General features: G+C 37.4%; 1 protein-coding gene across 13 annotated transcripts in view; it reads left to right on the top strand.

Moving 5' to 3' along the window:
* Window positions 1-306: 306 nt before the first annotated feature.
* Window positions 307-19202, top strand: part of ERBIN (erbb2 interacting protein) — a 110679-nt gene continuing 91783 nt past the window's right edge. For 11 of the 13 annotated variants that reach the window (XM_032625206.1, XM_032625203.1, XM_032625198.1 and 8 more), the window contains exon 1: window positions 567-887. The gene's annotated coding sequence lies outside the window, so the exon portion shown is untranslated. Of the gene's footprint in view, window positions 888-19202 lie in introns of all 13 variants that reach the window. The other 2 variants (XM_032625197.1, XM_032625205.1) reach the window with 2 other exon arrangements.

Here is a 19202-nt window from a genome sequence, read left to right as displayed (position 1 = left end):
CCTCGGCCCCTGCCGCGGCCCCGCGAGCTCGTGAGGAGACGAAGCCGCCGCCTGCCCCCACCCCCTGCGCTTCCCGGGGGAGCCGCCGCCGCCGCCGCCGCCGCCGGGGAAGAAGAACGAGGAGGGGAGCGAGGGGACGGCGGCGGGGAAACGGGAGAGGGAGAAGAGGGCTCGAGGGCGAGAAGGGAAAGCGGGGAGGGACGGACGGAAGGACGGACGGCCCGACGGACGGCCCGGGGAGGGGGCCGCCATCGAGCCTGTCCGGCCCCTCGGCTCTAGCTCGGGGCGGCCGCGGCGGCGGCGCAGGCGAAGGGCGCGGCAGGCGCTATCGAGACAATAACCCCGCCGCCCGGCTCCGGGGGCGGCGGCGAGAAGGAGGTGGCGGCCTAGCGCGGCCGAGGCTCGCCCAGCGCACCGGCGGCGTCTTCGCCCCCCGCCGGCCAGGTTCTGCCACCGTCGGGTGTCGGGGCGCGCGGGTCGCCCGGAGTCCCAGGTTCGCAGCTGACGCCCCCTGCCCTCCCCCTCCCCGGCGCGCGTGGAGCTGGTTTTCCGGGTTCCTCTGGACCGAGTTGGATCCTGCTGCTCGCCACGGCAGGAAGTGAGTTTCGCACGGTAATTCCGGGCGGTGTCACGAGTGAAAAGTTTTTGTTTTACGGCGGAGATCCTAGTTGGGTCTGGGAAACTCCTGCAGAACTCGAGACCAGGAAACCAGTCCGCGTCCCAGCCCCCACGAAAGCCACCTACTCTTCCTACTGCGGGAGGCCACTTCACATCCGCTCTCACCAGAGAGAGAAATTCGGCTGGATCCGAAGTGACTAATGAAGGGAAGGAAATCATGTCAGGCGAAGCCTTGAAAAAGCGGCCCTGAGACACTGCCCGACCGAAAGGTAATTTTCACAAGTGTCTACGAGTCACAAAGCTCCCGGGCCAGGAAAGTGAGGGAACTTTAGCGTTTTTCACTTTTTCTGAAGTTCACCTAGATTCTCCCTTTCTGATGTCGAACTGGATAGTGTTTTGGGTGCTGAATAGTAGAACTGATTTTATTCCTTCTTCTATCATCTGGATTCTGGTTATTTTAGAAGAGGTTGTAAGAGTGCGGTGGGTCGAAAGGTTTTCAGCAATCCGAGGAAGGAGTGCCTTTGTTCGGCACAAGGTCCAGAAGTTTTAGTTTCTCGGAACATATACGATGTATATTTCTGATTTATTAAGTTGCTGAACCCGGCAACTTATTGTTTTGTAAAAAAGTTAGGTCACTGCGGGGAGGGATTTGCTGCTGCTGAGATGGCTGCCACATTTGTTTATACTGTTACCAATTACTTGGCTTTTGTGTTTAATTGTATATAGAGATTTTTTTAGTACCAACCTTTATGGGTATATTTCATTTGGATCTTATAAGCCAAAAACTTTGCCATTCTTAGTCGTTTTTCTAGGTGGGTAATACATTTCTTCAATAACTTGTTCCTTTCAGACATTTAGAACTTGATAATACTTGTTGGGTTAATTAATTGAAAGCAACTGTCGGCTAGGTTTTTCTTGTCACTGACTTAGTAGAAAGAAAAAGGAGGGAGTAAGTATTATGGACAAAGAGAGAGTTATAATTAAAAAACAAACGTAAACACCTGTAAGTGGTTTGGCTTGTTAGGACTTCTGTGCAGTTCAGAACAGAAGATACAGGAAGGGAAGTAAAACGCTTAAAACAATTTTCATGGGCATCATCACGTTGATTGTGATAAACAGCTGTGCTTTTTGAATAGTACAGTATTTACATTTTTGTGTTGGCCGAAGTGTTTTGGCCGGTTCTGCCGCCCAGAAAGTGATGAGTATCTGCCTTGGGGGCAGGGATTAGTGAAGCAGGGGGGACATTCCACCAGTCAGTTATAGATGTAAACACTTCTGAACCAGTCCATAGTCTGTATAGATGAAACTAGTTTTGGTCGCAGCAAACACAAACGGTTTCTTCAGTGGTGTTTTAATGTGTGTCTTTTTAAGGTTGTTTTTTCCCCCAGTACTTTTGTGGTAAAGGGAGGTGAAAGATAGTACTGTGCTTTTAAATAAATATTAAATAAATATGGTATTTTGTTGGTAGGTGTATCTTAAATATAAACTGATGTTTATTTGCCCATGCTACCTCAAGGAAAAATAGGTGGCTTTCTTTAGTTCAAAGACGAGAAAAGGTAGGTCTTAAAGAACAGGATCAAATTATTTCACAAGTATATTTCAGAATGGGAATCTTTTAAGTCTTACCCTGTACTGTTTTGAATTTTTCCCTAGAGCTTAGTCTCTGGAGCTCCTTTTTAAAATTTTTTTAATTTTTTAAATTGTTGGTAAGATTTGTGACCCATCAGGTAATTCCTGTTAGGTCAAAGTGGCTTTATCCAGAAATTTAAAGCGTATAACTAATCTACTTTATGATTTTGGGACGTATCATTAGGCAACAAAAGAGGTTATTCTTGGGCATCTGAAAGAGGGGAACAAAATAAATGGCACTGAACTTCGGTTTCCTTATATGGTTTATACTTGGCTTCCGAGCAGCAAAACCTTAATAGAGCAAGTCTTTTATAGAGAATTATCACTCTGCGAAAATGTTTCTCTGCATTAGTGAATTTTACTTATAAAAAGTATTATAGCCCTCGAAAATACCTACTTAAATAAATCCCTGTTTTTAAATATAGCTCTTGATTTTTTTTTTCCTTGAGGGAGCAATAGTATGTTTAAATGCAGACAACACATTTTAAAAGTGAGATGTTCACCTTTGTAGTTGCCTCTGAGTCCTTTTTTCCCCTTAACAAGGCAAAATTTACTTTTCAGTTTACTTAGAATTTTATTAGGTTAGCACTGAATTAACGTAATGAATTTTAGGTTTTATACTATTGTCAAACTATAAATATTTTTCAAAGTCTTGTTTAAAATGTGACAGTGAAAAGAGGTTTGAAAAAGATGATAATTAAAATATTTTAAAATGGCTTCAAATTTTGGATACTGTTAACATTGTGTGGGTTTTCTTAGATTAAATTGGCAAATCTAGAGTATGTCCAAGGTGTTTGCGCAAAATGCGCTCTTAATGGCACTGTTTATTGAAGGTACTTAAGAGTATTCCATAGTGATAAACTTAATCTTTCAACTAATTCAAATATTATGTTATGAAGTCTGCCTGTTTGAGAACAAACTAATACAAACTTCATGTATAAAAAGCTTACAGAGGTTCAAATATGGAAAGCAAATTTTTATTGCATTTTTTTAATTAATGAAGTGATAATTATAGTTAGAGACATTTTGCAAGTATCATTGGTAAATCTCTAAAATTCAGGTATTTTAGGAATATTGGTATTGAGCTCTTGGTAGTAAATGATGCCTTTAAGAAACACATGAAAATTTTAGAAAATTAGGTGCATATTTGGGAATTTATTTTAAATAATTGCTTATAGATGACATGGTTTAGAGTGTAAGCTGTTTTTTGCTTAGAAATAGATTATGGCAGTGTTTACAAAGTATTTGGGATTATGCAGATTTTAGTTATGTTGGATAGGAAAGTAATCTTTTTTTGTAATTGCTGCTTACCTAGATTCTCTTTAAACAGACTTTGTTGCTTACGTTTTTGTCCGTTGCTCATCCATTTCTCTGTCACATGTCTTGTTTTTATTCTGGGAACACCTGTGTTATAAAGTCCTAAAGATGCCTTTCTGTTTTCCTTTTAACATATATTGTACACTTGTTTAGCTGTTAATAATAGATTATTCAGTATTTTTTTTTAATTAATTGGTTTATTTTTTGGCTGCGGTAGGTCTTCGTTGCTGCACACGCGCTTTCTCGTTGCTGTGGCTTCTCTTGTTGCGGAGCACGGGCTCTAGGCGCGTGGGCTTCAGTAGTTGTGGTGCACAGGCTCAGTAGTTGTGGCTCGCGGGCTCTAGAGCTCAGGCTTAGTTGTGGCTCGTGGGCTTAGTTGCTGCACGGCATGTGGGATCTTCCTGGACCAGGGCTCGAACCCGTGTCCCATGCGGATTCTTTTTTTTTAATTATTTTATTTATTTTTTACTGCGTTGGGTCTTTGTTCCTCTGCGCGGGCTTTCTCTGGTTGCGGCGAGCAGGAGCTACTCTTCATTGTGGTGCGCGGGCTTCTCATTGCAGTGGCTTCTCTTGTTGCGGAGCTTGGGCTCTAGGCGAACGGGCTCAGTAGTTGTGGTGCATGGGCTTGGTTGCTCTGCGGCATGTGGGATCTTCCCGGGCCAGGGCTCGAACCCGTGTCCCCTGCATTGGCAGGTGGATTCTTAACTACTGTGCCACCAGGGAAGTCCCGATTATTCAGTTTTTAAATGCACACTGTTTGCCATGAAAAATGTGTATGTGGATTATGCTCGGTAATATCTGCTTTTGAATTGTCTAAGGAAATAAGCTCAGCACTTCTGCCTTCTACTTTTCTGTGATTTACTCCCTATTATTATTATTATTATTTTTCGGCGGTACGCGGGCCTCTCACTGTTGTGGCCTCTCCTGTTGCGGAGCACAGGCTCCGGACGCGCAGGCTCAGCGGCCATGGCTCACGGGCCCAGACGCTCTGCGGCATGTGGGATCTTCCCGGACCGGGGCATGAACCCGTGTCCCCTGCATCAGCAGGCGGACTCTCAACCACTGCGCCACCACGGAAGCCCACTCCCTATTATTTTTTGTTTATTTCTTGGTGCCTATCATCACTTGAAATGTACTACATCATTTTTCATATTTAACTTTTTCTGTCTTTATAAAAAAAATCTAGCTGTTATTCGGCTTTCTCTTCTAATTCCTTTATCTTCCTATTTTTATAGTTAGCTTCATTTACTTCCCCTATTTTCTCCATGTTCAGTTCTTGTTTTTTAATTATATTTTGCCCTTCTCCTCTTTTTGAACTTTACTAGTCTATGCTTATCACTTAAAAAGTTGTTTAAAACAGTAAAAAATATTTATTTGCTCAGCTCCATTGAACTCTGAATATCCTTTTTCATTCCAACTCAGTTTACATGTCAGTATTAACCTAATACTCATCAGTGTATTTGTTTTTATTTATGTTTTGTTTCAATTCTTTTTTTTCTCTTTAATATCACCAGATTTACCTGTTAAGATAATATCATGGTGTTATGTATTCTTATATTAACCCTCCCGCCAATACCTTCTTGCTTTATTATGCTTTCAGCCTCCTAAAACACTCAAGCTTATACCTCCATACCTCCCTTCCCTATTTGTTCCTTTCCTTCCTGTCCTACCTCTCAAATTAGGTGTCTTCTCCGTCAGTGTCCCTAAATTTTTGAAATTGCCTTCTTTTGTCTGTTTTTATGAAATAAACAGAGTGGAATTCTATCACTCACTTTATTCTTCTCACTTCAGATTTTGTTTCAGGTACCATTGGATTAAGGCCACGCCAGGCTTTATAATTGATAGTATGTGAGACAATAGGAAAGAATATCTAAAAATTAAGTTAATAAAAGAAGATTCTACTTATCTGGAAGTTATCTACCTATGACTTTAGGTATATAGAGCGTGGTAGAAGAACTAGAAAATAATAAAAGAGACATTTAAGTAATCAAAATAGATGTAATAAAATCTGGGGACTTCATTCATAGGGACATCCTTATTCAGAGCCCATTTGTTTTTTGTTTTTTTTTTTTGCGGTGCGCGGGCCTCTCCCGTTGCGGAGCACAGGCTCTGGAGGCGCAGGCCCAGCGGCCATGGCTCACGGGCCCAGCTGCTCCGCAACATGTGGGATCTTACCGGACCGGGGCACGAACCCGTGTCCCCTGCATCGGCAGGCGGACTCGCAACCACTGCGCCACCAGGGAAGCCCGCCCATTTGTTTTTGATTATACTGAGCTGTTTCCTGCCTTTTTGATGTACTAGAAGAGGTGAGGAAGCACACTGACAGCATCATGAAGCTAGGGCCTATGATATTGGGTGGGCCAAAAAGTTCATTCAGGTTTTTCATAAGATGTTGCAGAAAAACCCAAACAAACTTCTTGGCCAACCCAATACAATGAGGGAATAGAAGAGTGGAAAAGAAGACTGAGTAACTTAGAAAACAGAGTAGTCTCACAACACGGGAAATATAGCCCATATTTTGTAATAAGTATAAATGGAAAGTAACCTTTAAAAATTGTATACAAATAAAAAGTTAAAAAAAAATAGAGTAGTCTCAGACAACTTGCTTTGCGGATGAGTGCCTTATACGTTTTATTTGTCTTTAGGAGGATTCACTCTATTATAGCATAGTATAATTACAAGTAATAGTAACTAGCCCTAAGGCAGCTGTTCTCAAACTTTTTGGTCTTAGGATCCCTTTACTCTCTTAAAATTTACTAAGAACCCCACAGAGCTTTAGTTTATGTGGGTTATATTTATTATATTTCCTGTATTACAAAATTTTAAAAATTAATTAAAAAATAATAAACCATTGCCTGTTAGTGTAACCCTCTTTTAATAAAAATATTTTTTAAAAATTAAATTAGGTTTTTTTAAAAAACCTGTTTTCCAAAACAAATCTTAGCAAAGAGTGGCATTGTTATATGTATTTGGAAGTCTCTTGTGTTTGGTTGAATAGAAAACAGCTTGATTCTCATATCAGCTTCTGCATTCAATCTTGCAATATATTGTGTTGGTTGAAGTATATGAAGAAATCTTGTATTATACAGACACGTGGTTGGAAAAGGAAGAGGTATTTTAGCCAACATTTGACAAGTGGTAGTTTTTTAAAGGAGAGCTGCAGTGTTGAATCTGAAACCATATCACTGAATTTTCCATTTCTTGTTATCTGAAAATCCGTGGTGTATCTTGCACTTCGAATGAATCTTTCACCTGTTTATGATTTCATAACACTGTGTATTGGTTGTTTGGGAAATACAGGTTCATTGAGTTACACATTTTTTCCCCAAAGTTGACACATTTCATTATGCAGTAACAAAACCAAAAAAGTTAATGTCACCAGTAATCTCATCAGAAGTCCTTAATACGAAGCTGTAAAGCTCAGGGTGGCAGATATAAGTTTTCCACAATTCTAAATTTTCACTTGGAAGCTCGAATATTAATCATGGGTAACAAATACTGTCAGTGTTTTTCCGTTGAAGTTACAGGCTTACTCGGTTTATTTTTGAGAAAATGTCTGCCAAATTCCTAAGTCTATATGACCATAATTTCTCATTCTGTCTTTAAGGTCAAAATGTTGTTCCATTAAAAAAAGGCTAATTCAGTTCACAACTCAAAGTAATTTACACAAGTGCTCTTCCTCAAGGTTGCTATTTCTCCACATAGAATATGAAGAAGACATGTATCGAAGAGTTGAGACTTAATAAAATTATTATTTTGGGAGGGGGATTCTCTGGCGGTCCAGTGGTTAGGACTCACTGCAGAGGGCCGGGGTTCGATCCCTGGTCAGGGAACTAGGATCTCGCAAGTCACGTGGCACGGCCAAATTAAAAAAAAATTTTTTTTTTTATTGCTTCATTAAAGATATACTTGGGCTTCCCTGGTGGCACAGTGGTTGAGAGTCCACCTGCCGATGCAGAGGACATGGGTTTGTGCCCCTCTCACAACAGTGAGAGGCCCGCGTACCGCGAAAAAAAAAAAAAAAAGATATACTTAAGTGAAAGTGGCATTTGAAAAGAAATCTGGGAATATGTAATGGTGCTAGTCGAGCTTGATGTCACTGTGTGCTAAGATGCTAGCGATTTTACCCACCATTGCTGTCAGTATAGTGGGAAAGGGCAAATGATGTTTTAATATTACGATGAAAATAGTATTGACCTTGAAAAGTCCTTGAAAGTCTCCCAGGACTTCCAGGGCCCATTGACCACACTTTGAGAACTTAGCTGGATGTTGGTATTTGTGGAGCTTTTGTTACTTGCTTTGATTTTTTTTTTTTTCTTTTCATTCTGGGAGAATCCTGAGGCTTGATTGTTTAGCTCATTAATTTGGTCTTCAGTTCTTTTCAATTATTTCATTACTTTTTTGGGAAGGAAAATAGAATTTCTAAGAACTCTTGCTTTGCATTTTCATAGGAGTTGATTTTTATTTTTTGGTTGTATTTTTGGTCCACACATAAGCTCTTGAATCTCTGAGATATATATTACTTTTACATTGACTTCTGTTTGCTCTGTTAAAAATATAGGAAGTTTGTTCTTGTGCTTGGTATATCCATCATGCTTTTGGTTTTTCCTCAAATGTTAGATTTTTCATTGTAAAGTTTTATATGATGGTCCAGACTATAGTATTGGTCATTTAAATGTATTTCCCCAGCCCAAGTGAATCCCAGTTTTTCTGTCTTTGGTGTATTTAGCTAATGGGTTTCTCCTTAGGGTAGCTTGTTCTCTTACACATATTTCTTGTCCCTCAGGAGATAATATTCCCCTGTTTCACAGTTATACTGTCCAAATGTCAGATCTCCCACAGTATTGAGAGCTGTGCTGGAGGCCTTAGCCATGCAGCTGTTCTACTATGGTTTTATTACCTGGCTGACTGCCCGGGACACACACTTCTTCCAATGGTTCTTGCTAAGAAAACTTATCCTTTTTGGAGATCCCACTTTATACTTGTCTTGTGTATCTGGTTCTTCAGATGTGTTTTGTTGTCATCCGCCCTCTCCACCACCACCCCCGCCCCGCCCCAATCCACTTTTTATTCTCTATAAATTCCTTTCTGTTCTTATCTGTAGATGTACCCCTCCTAGGTTTTTTAGTGCCACTATAGTTTTTTTTTGTAATTTTTTTTTCATATTTTAAAGTTTGGAACAATGACAGATACACAGGAAAGTTAGTAGCATAGTACAAAGAATTTTTTTTGTTCCTGACCCATTTGATAGTAAGCTGTCCACCTCTGATGCCTCATCACCCCCAGATACTTTAATGTTTATTTCCTACAAACAAGGGCATTCTCCTACATAATAACATCATAACTATTAAATTAGGAAGTTAACAAGAATACATTACTAACATCTGAATCTGACAAATCATCCCAATGTCTTTTAGATTAAAAGTAGTTTAGAATCATGTATTGCATTTAGTCGTCATGTCTCTTTAGTCGTCTTTAATCTGGAACAGTTTTTATCTTTACTTTCAGGGGACTGACTTGATACTTTGAAGATTATAGCTCTAGCTATTTTGTAGAATAACCCTTAATTTGCATTTCTCTGACATTTTAATTAGATTTTCATTATTAGATCTTTGGCAGGATTATCATGGAAGTGGTGTTGCATTCTTCTCCTGTATCTTATGAGGTGCCAGGCAATTTCAGTTGTCCCATTATTGATAGGAATTGGTTATGTGATTAAGGTTGTAAGTGCCAGACATTACCTATGTCAAGGTACTCCTTTCTCATTTGTAATTAATATTTTTGGGCTAGGTGTTGAAACTATGTAAATATTTTGTTCCTCATCAGATTTTTAATGTATTCCTTTATTTACATCTCTGTCTATTCATGATTACCTATTATATTCACTGAGTTATAATCTACTATCATTTATTTTGGTACTCAAATTGTTGTTGATTAGGCTAGTGGGAACCCCTTCCATCTGGTTTATTTTCTTTTTGACATACCTCTTCCTTCTTTGAGCACTTTTTGTATCTAGCACAATATGCTGTTCCAGACTTACCTTCAAACTTGCCGCAGTTATTTTTAGTGGAAAATGGTACTTAGAAGCCAAGATTGGGGCACTTCTTGTGCTCATTGCTCTTGGAGTGTTGCTGCACCTGGCCTTCTTAGTATATATAGGTAGGGGATATTTTTATGTGCACGCACGTACACATTCACATTTACATCTATATTTCTATAAATATTCTATTTTGATTTTGCAGTGGTACTTCTGGTTCTAATCCAGCACCACAGAGTTCATTCTAGTGTTTTCCCTTTCCATATTTGTAACTTTTTTCTGATAGTGAGAACTAGTTTTGTTTCTGTACTTTTTTTTTTTTTGGTGAGGGAGATGAGTTAAACATTTGATGAGACATTTTCAGCCAGAAGTCCCTGTAGTCCAGTTAATTTTTGACATATTTCTAAAGGGATAAAATTCTAAAATGTAGCACGTGGTAAAATATACTTAGGTGAAATATTTCATTCCTTAGTAATTCCAGGTTACTATATGAAAGGTGGATGGAATGAATCAGTATGTTTATGGTCTATGTTGGATAGGTTCCTTATGGAGATAATGTTGGGGCTCTATTTTAGTATGAATGCAGTGATTTTGGTGCAATTGTATTTTTCCATATGAAGGCTTTATTGTTTATATAATCCCAAAGTTTGGAGCGTGTATCTTATTTTCTTGATAATTGTGTCCTTGGAATTTCAAACCTTAGACCAATTCTAGAATGCTGTGGGCTGGGGTAGGAGAAAGTTGTGTCATTTGTATTAGGGCCGCCACAAGAAACGTGTAATCTAAAAATGAATCTCCTTGCTGAGGCTATCACCCAGTCTAGAATAAGTTGGTTTGACTTCCCCCATCCCTGGAGATTTTGGAAGTGATTTTAGAGGCATATTGGGATATCTTTTTGTGGCTAGAATAGATTTACTCTCAGTCTTTTAGGAAAAGATAAGGATCCTGGTGGCAACAAACGGATTCTTTGGGTGCCCTGTTAATCTCTGGGTACTTGAAAAGATTTAGTTAATTGTCCTGGGGCTAGCTGAAGAATATCAGAGACTTTGTATAGTAGATGCAGTTCGATGGGTCAGAGGTACCTGATAGCAACATAATGTCCTATATGCTCTTTCTTTTGAAAATTGTTCCCAAGCTAGAAACCCTGAGAGTCTGTCTTCTTTATCTTTTTTGAACTTGGTTATTGAAATCAGTACCATTTCTATCAATTCTGTCTTTTAGGTGTCTATAGAGTGACATACTTTAGGGTAGGCTTGGAGGGCTGGACAAGGTACAAGCACTGAGAGGCTTTTTTTAGGCAAAGGGCTAAAACAATTACCTTATTTTTTTTTTTAACTCGTTGTACAAATTCAAATACAGAAATTTATAATATAGAAGATGAAAATTCCCTATAATTCCACTTCCCAGAGATCCTCAGTGTGTTTTTTATTCTTCTGAAGACTTCTGTATGTATTCAAACATGTAAGTGTGCATGTGTGTACATGTGTAAGTATCTTTAAATAAAAATGGAAGATATATTTCATTTATATTTAAGGGGATATAGTAGGTATGTATATGTGTTAATTAGCATTAGAATTGTTTCTCGGTTGTTATACATGTTGATGGAAAATTAATCAGTCCATCTAAGAATTGGAAAATTATATTTGAGCCAAATTTGAGGATTATAACCTGGGAAGAGCATCTCAGAAAGCTCTGAGAACTATTCCACCTATTAGAAGTCAACACATAGTATATAAGTTTTTTTTGAGACAGAGGGCTGTACAATAAATTATTGACAGTTTACATAATCCAGATATAAGTGCCATTGTGGTGGGTCATGTGAGCCTTTACAGGGTCAAGAAGGAATGGTATCCTTTGAGTCGACGTGTTGATGCTGGCAGAATGTTGCTGTTTATGGTTGAGCAGGTATTCCTGCTGATGGGGGAGGTTTGGTCAATGCATAATGTGGATACACAATGTACAGTGTGAGGAGAGGGCAGAGAAAAATTTTACATTTAAATTTCTCTTGCCATAAATATGAATTTTGTTTCATATACATGACAGTGCTGTACAGAATATAGGTTTATTCTTGTATTCTTTGCATGTAAATTTTTACACTTGTATGAATTTTTTCTGGTGGATAAATACCTAAAGTGCATTTGCTATGTGTGTAGTTGAAATTGATAGAATCAGATTCCCTCTGAAGAGTTTGTATCCATTTATACTTCCACCAATTATATATGAGAGTACCTCTTTATGAGCATTCTTGAACAAATTGGATATTAGCTAAAGTACTTGTGCAAATCTGAGACAGGCAGCATAGTAGTATATATATAACATAGGCTTTGGAGTCAGATTGCAACTTACTAACTGTGATGTTGGCAAGTTAAATGTAAAAATTCTTTTAGGAATATTACATATTTGTATGCCTTTTGTGTTCTACATGGATTTAGTTGACTTGTTACTTATATGCTTTAGTTATGGTGTTTGCCATTTAGACGTTTAAATTTTAATGTAGTCATATTTGTCAGTCTGTGCATTTTTGGGCTTAAGGGTATTCTTAGAAAGGATTAATGCCAAGATTATAAAAATAATAACCTAAGTTTTCTTACTTTGACTTAAGGAGTGAAATAATTATCTAGATTGATTCTCTCCAAATTTCTAACCAGTTGTTGTAACACCATTTGTTGAATAAATCACCTTTTTTACTTCTAAAATTCTATCTTTATCAATAGAAAATTCCCAAATATACTTAATCTATATGAAAGTCTTCTTTTTTATTTATTGTGTTTTTGTTATGCTATCTTCATTTTCCCTCCTCTCCTCATTATAGTATGCTTAATATCTGGAAGTGTCACTTTATTACTCTACTTTTGAAAAAATTTTCCAGGTGAACTTGAATCATTAAGTTCTAAAAATACTACTTGTTGGTATGTTGATTGAGAGTGCTTGAATTTATAGATAGTTTAAGAAGTAATTGATACCTTTACAATAGCATATCTCTTTCTAGGAAAGTAAATTTTCCATTTATTTAATACTTTATGCCCTTCAGTGGATTTTATGATTTTCTTCTTGTCATATCCATGTTTCTTATTACTATGCATATTTTTTGTTATTGTTAAGAATTAATGTATATTTTTTCATTAAGCTTATTTCCAAAAAACTTAATGGAGGGAAGGTGAGAGCTGCTGCTGTTATGAATGGGGCTATTTCTTTCATTGTATTTTTATCTGGATACTTAAATGGAGGGAGGAGATTGATTTTTCATATTTATTACCTACTGCATTCTACTGAGGACTTTTTAAAAATTGCTAATAGAGTTTTAGATGGTGTGGTATATCTTCTAGGTATATAATTATAGATGAACGAGTAACAGCACCTTTGTGAAAATTGAATTATAAATATACTAAATTGTATAGTCTCATGTATTATAATTTAATATGCATCCTGACAAGTACTTAGTAACCTATCTTTTCAACTGTAAAATTCTTCCCTCATATCCTTTTTCTTTTAATACAGCAGATTCTTATTATCTATTTTACACATATTAGTGTATATATGTCAATCCCAATCTCCCAATTCATTCCACCATCACCACCCCCTGCCCGCTTTCGCCCCTTGGTGTCCATACATTTGTTCTCTACATCTGTGTCTCTATTTCTGCCTTGCAAACCGGTTCATCTGTACCATTTTTCTAGATTGTACATATATGCGTTAATATACAATATTTGTTTTTCTCTTTCTGATTTACTTCACTCTGTATGACAGTCTCTAGGTCCATCCACGTCTCTACAAATGACCCAATTTCATTCCTTTTTATGGCTGAGTAATATTCCATTGTATGTATATGTACTGCATCCTCTTTATCCATTCATCTGTCGATGGGCATTTAGGTTGCTTCCATGACCTGCCTGTTGTAAATAGTGCTGCAGTGATCATGGGGGTTCATGTGTCTTTTTGAATTATGGTTTTCTCAGGGTATATGCCCAGTAGTGGGATTGCTGGGTCATACGGTAATTGTATTTTTAGTTTTTTAAGGAACCTCCATACTGTTCTCCATAGTGGCTGTATCAATTTACATTCCCACAAGCAGTGCAAGAGGGTTCCCTTTTCTCCACACCCTCTCCAGCATTTGTTTGTAGATTTTCTGATGATGGCCATTCTGACCGGTGTGAGGTGATACCTCATTGTCGTTTTGATTTGCATTTCTCTAATAATTAGTGATGTTGAGCAGCTTTTCATGTGCCTCTTGGTCATCTGTGTGTCTTCTTTGGGGAGATGTCTGTTTCCTCATTTCCTTTTGTTGCTTGAGATCATCCTCCAACATTAGGATAGCAGTCTGATTAATGTAGTCTTCAACGAGGGGATTTTTATTGTTGCCCAGGAGTTTTCATTTAATCATACTATCTTTCTCTAGCATTGTCTGGCTGGGGGAATTGGAAAGGGAACAAGAAAACTTGCTAAATTCTGAGCTTGATTTAAGTAGAAGTTGGTTCCTTCGATCACTATTCTGCCCCGTAACTGTCTCTCGAAGGTGACTTCAGTGGTATGAGAATGGCTTCTTGAACCTTGTTCCTTTACTGCTTTTTGATTTATTTCTGAGAAAAATGCTACTACTTACATTTTCCTTCAACTCTTAGTATTTAGTGTGATGCACAGTAGTATTATGTATATCTTTTTTTTTTTTTTTTTTTTGCCGTACGCGGGCCTCTCACTGTTGTGGCGTCTCCCGTTGCGGAGCACAGGCTCCGGATGCGCAGGCTCAGCGGCCATGGCTCACGGGCCCAGCCGCTTCGCGGCATGTGGGATCCTCCCGGACCGGGGCACGAACCCGTGTCCCCTGCCTCAGCAGGCGGACTCTCAACCACTGTGCCACCAGGGAAGCCCCTGTGTATCTTTTAATGATAGTTATTTTGGTCCTTTATTTGATCATAATAGTAAACTCTTTCTAGCTATGTAGTTCATACACATAGTAAATGTTTCCCAAGAGATCTTTGCCACTGCTTACACCCTAGTTTATTTTTGTCAATTTACATGTTTCACTGACCTTGATCATATCCTTCCTTTTAATATATTTAATAGATAATTTGGTATAAATGAAAGACGTTCCCCAGAATGCTGATATTTTCCTCATATTCAGTGGATTTTATCACTGAAAGCGACTTAGAAACAGTCTAGTCTAAGTAACCACTCTTTTCTTTTCAGTTAACAGAAGGGGAAACTTTTGGCCCAGAGGGAGAGGTGAAATCCTAGAGGTCATTTAGTTTATTAGTGACATAAGTGAGATTCAAAAAATTAATCCAGGGAGTTCCCTGGTGGTCCAGCGGTTAAGACTTGGCTCTTTCACTGCCATGGCCCTGGGTTTGATCCCTGGTCGAGGAACCAATATCCCACAAGCTGCGTGGCACGGCCAAAAAAAAAAAAAATCTCGGTTTCCTGACTCTGGCTTTTTTTTCCCTTATACCAGAATTTTACTTGGTATGTTCTGAAGTGTATAGTTTCTGTAGAATAGCACTATTTTTTTTTAAGTTTGCTAAATGTTTATTTTGTGCCTCCTTTCAATTCTCATCTTCCCTCCCCCTCCCCCAGCTTTATTGAGATACAGTTGACATGTAACATTGTGTAAGTTTAAGGTGTATAATGGGTTGATTTGATACACATGTATTGCCATATGATTACTGCCTTTGGGGTAGCTAACACTTCCATCACCTCACATACTCACCTTTTCCTTTTTGTGGTGAGAGCATTTAAGATCTACTAACTTAGCAACTTTCAAGTGTATAATACTTGTTAACTATAGTCAATCATAATGCTGTGCATTAGATCCCTAAAACTAAATCCTTCTTTCCTTTGTTTCTCGTCACCCCAGCCCCCAGAACTATACTTCTAACTGCAGCTAGAACAGCACTATTTTCCAAATATTTTTAATAGGTGTTATAGATAAAAAGTTCTGGGTTCATGTAAGTGAGGACACCTTGAGTTAATACACCTTTTCTTTTTCCTTTGGCACATTCTAGTTTGTCATAGATGATTGTTTTTAATTTTAGAAATAACTGGAATACAGCTCAGTTTACAAAAAAAAAAAACCCATCAATATTTGAGCCAAGAAGTTTCATGGAAAGAGTTATACTAAAGCAGCATGCAATTTGTAATCTCACATTTTAAAAAATATACTTTTTATTTTTTGCCTCTTTCTACTCATCCATCCAGCCCAACCCCATTGTTTCCACTGAAGCTTCCCCAAATTTTTGAGAAGTTTTCCCTTCTTTGGATTTATAACTTAAATTTTTTTTAGATTATGATAAAAGTTCACGTAACATAAACTTTACTGTCTTAACCATTTTTAAGTGTACAGTTTAGTGGTATTAAGTACATATTGTTGTGCATCAGTCACCACCATCCATCTCCAGAACTCTTCATCTTGCAAAATTGCAATTCTGCGCATTAAACAATAACTCCCTGTTCCACTCCTCCTCCTCCCCACTGTTGGCAGCCACCATTCTACTTAATTTTCTCTATGCTTTTCACTGCTTTAAGTGCCTCATAAAAATAGAATCGTATAATATTTGTCCTTTTGCTTCCAGCATATTTCACTTAGCATAATGTCCTCAAAGTTCATTTGTGTTGTAGCATATGTCAGGATTTCCTTTTTAAGGCTGAATATTCCTTTGTATGTAACCGCATTTTGCTTCACTATTCATCTGTCATGGACACTTGGGTTGCTTCCATGTTTTAGCTATTGTGAATAATGCTGCCATAAATATGGGTGTACAGATACTACTCTTCAAGACCCTGCTTTCAGTTCTTTCGGGTATATACGCAGAAATGGAATTGCTGGAACATATGATAATTTCATTTTTAGTTTTTTGATAAACTGCCATATTGTTTTCCACAGTTACCTGTACTATTTTATTTTACATTTCCACCAACAGAGCCCAAGTGGTCTAATGAGAGGTCTAATTTCAGTATATCCTTGCCAACACTCCCTTTCTGTTTAGTTTTGTTTTTTGGATAGTAGCTATCCTGATGCCTGTGAAGGTGTTATCTCATCATTTTGATTTACATTTCTTAATGACGAGTGATTTTGAACATCTTTTTGTATGCTTGTTTATATGTTTTCTTTGGAGAGATGTCTTCGCCCATTTTTGAATCTGGTTGTTCTGTTGTTGTTGAGCTTTAGGAGTTCTCTGTATTCTGGATGTTAATCCCTTACCCAGATATATGATTTGCAAATATTTTCTTCCATTTTGTGGGTTACCTTTTTCTCTATTGATAGTGGCTTGAGGCACAAAATTTTTTTAATGTTGATGAAATCCAGTTGTCTAATTTTTCTTTTGTTGCCTCTGCTTTTTGTGTCATAGCCAGGAACTCACTGCCAAATCCAGTGTCATGAAGTTTTTCCCTATGTTTTCTTCTAAGAGTTTAGTTTGGATTGTAACTTTTAAAAAGTGCTTAGCTATTTAATTTAAAACTTAAATATATAAACTCTTCTAATTATTTTTGGATATTTTGGTTAGCTTAACTAAATTTTTTCTTTTTAAAATAAAAGTAAAAATGCTAGCATTTTTCTCTCTTCCCCTAGTTTATTAATGTTGCATTTCGGGCTTCTCTTTGGAGCTAAACCTTTTATTTTGAGATAATTGTAGATTCACATGTAGTTTTAAGAAATAATATAGTGAGATTTTTCCCCTTGAGGGAACATCTTGAAGAATTATAGTACAGTATCACAACCAGGATATTGAAATTGATAGTCAGGATACAAAATAGTTCCATCATCACAAGAATCCCTGTTGTTGCCCTTTTATTACTACAATAACATCTCCTTCCCATACTTCCCTCCCTCCCTTTTTGTCTTTTCAAAACTGTGTAAATGGAGTCATATAGTATATAACTTTTGGGATTGGCTAATTGCCTAATTCGCTGGAAATTCATCAAAGTTGTTGCTTATAGTAATAGTTCATTGACTTTTATTGCTGAGTGATATTCCACAGTATGGATGTACTACCAGTTTGTTTAACTGTTTCATGTTGAAGGACATCTAGGTTGTTTCCAGTTTTGGGCTATGAACATTCATGTACGGGTTTTTCTGTGGAGATAAGTTCTCATTTTTCTGGGATAAATGTCTGAGTGTAATGCTGTGTTGTGTAGTTTAATTTTATAAGAAGCTGTCAGAGTGCTTTCCAGAGTGGTCGTACTAGTTTGCATTATTCTCACCAGCAGTGTATGAGAGATCCAGTTTTTCCACATCCTTACCAGTATTTGATGGTGTTACTATTTCTTTCTTACTACTTTTTATTTTAGCCGTTCTTTTTGGTACATAGTGGTATCCCATCATATTTTAATTTTCATTTCCCTGATGGTTAATGATGGTGAATATCCTTTATATGATTATTCACCATCTGTATATCTCTTCACTGCAATGTCTGTTCTTGTTTTTTGTCCACTTTCTAGTTATATATATATATTTTTTACAGTTGCATTTTGAGAGTTCTTTATATATTCTAGATACTGATCCTTTCTTGATACGCGATTTGCAAATATTTTTTTAACAGGGTCTTTTGCAGAGCAAAAGTTTTTAGTTTCATGAGGTCCAATTTATCACTCTTTATGGTTGGTGCTTAAGCCTATCCCTGTATTCTGAAAATTTTCTGTGTGTTCTTCTGAAAGTTCTATCATTTTACATTTAAATCTGTAATCCATTTTGAGTCAGTTCTTGTATAAGGTGTGAGATTTAGGTCAAGGATATCTTTTTGGCCTCTGGGTATCCAGCTGCTCCAGCACCATTTCTTGAAAAGGCTGTATTCTTCCTGTATTGAATTGCTTTGCATCTTTGTTGAAAATCAGTTGGGAATATTTGTGTGTGTAGACATTTTTTTAACATAAGGAGAGGTTCAAAATAGGAAATAAAAATTACATGCAGTTCCACCTCTGAGATAATTACTATTATATTTTGTTGTGTTTCTAGTTTTTTCTTAAGCCTGTGTATATATGCATAAGATTACTTTTTGTTTAAAAAAATTGTTCTTTGTCCTCTTTTTATTATGAGCAGTTTTCCATTTCTGCATAAAAAGATAGCATTTTAATGGTTTTGTAATTTTATGTAGCTCTGCTGTAGTTTATTATTGATGGGATTTTATAGTGTTTCCATCTGTTATTTTCATAGCATAGTACTTAACACATAATGAATAGATTCTCAGCATATACTTGACAAATTAATTTAGACCTACTCATCATACCTTAAAAAGACGAAACAAAGTTCTACTTTTAATCTACTATCTTCTGCCGTGCATTGGCGTATATACTAGTATTAGGCACTTTCTTCAGAGTACAGTGTTTAGTTCTTTGAATTGTATACAAGGTGAAGAGGTTCCAGTGTATCAGTTTATGGAGTATAGTTTTTTCCTGCACTACAGTGTCTCACCTATATAGTCTGCTTACCATGTAGGAGCAAGGATTTGAGGTAGATTTTTGGAGGATAATATAGAATCTAGATTCTGTTCTCTTCTAGCTTAGAAGTTAGATATAACAACAGCATTTAAGCACCTACCTTGTGCTAAGAACTGTTCTGGGCTCAAGTGAGGGCAAAGAATAAATATTTGAGGTCCTACTTTCCTAGTCTATA

The sequence above is a fragment of the Phocoena sinus genome, chromosome 3 (assembly GCF_008692025.1).
Source record: "Phocoena sinus isolate mPhoSin1 chromosome 3, mPhoSin1.pri, whole genome shotgun sequence".
NCBI lineage: Eukaryota > Metazoa > Chordata > Mammalia > Artiodactyla > Phocoenidae > Phocoena > Phocoena sinus.
This window is presented reverse-complemented; position numbering and strand designations above follow the sequence as displayed.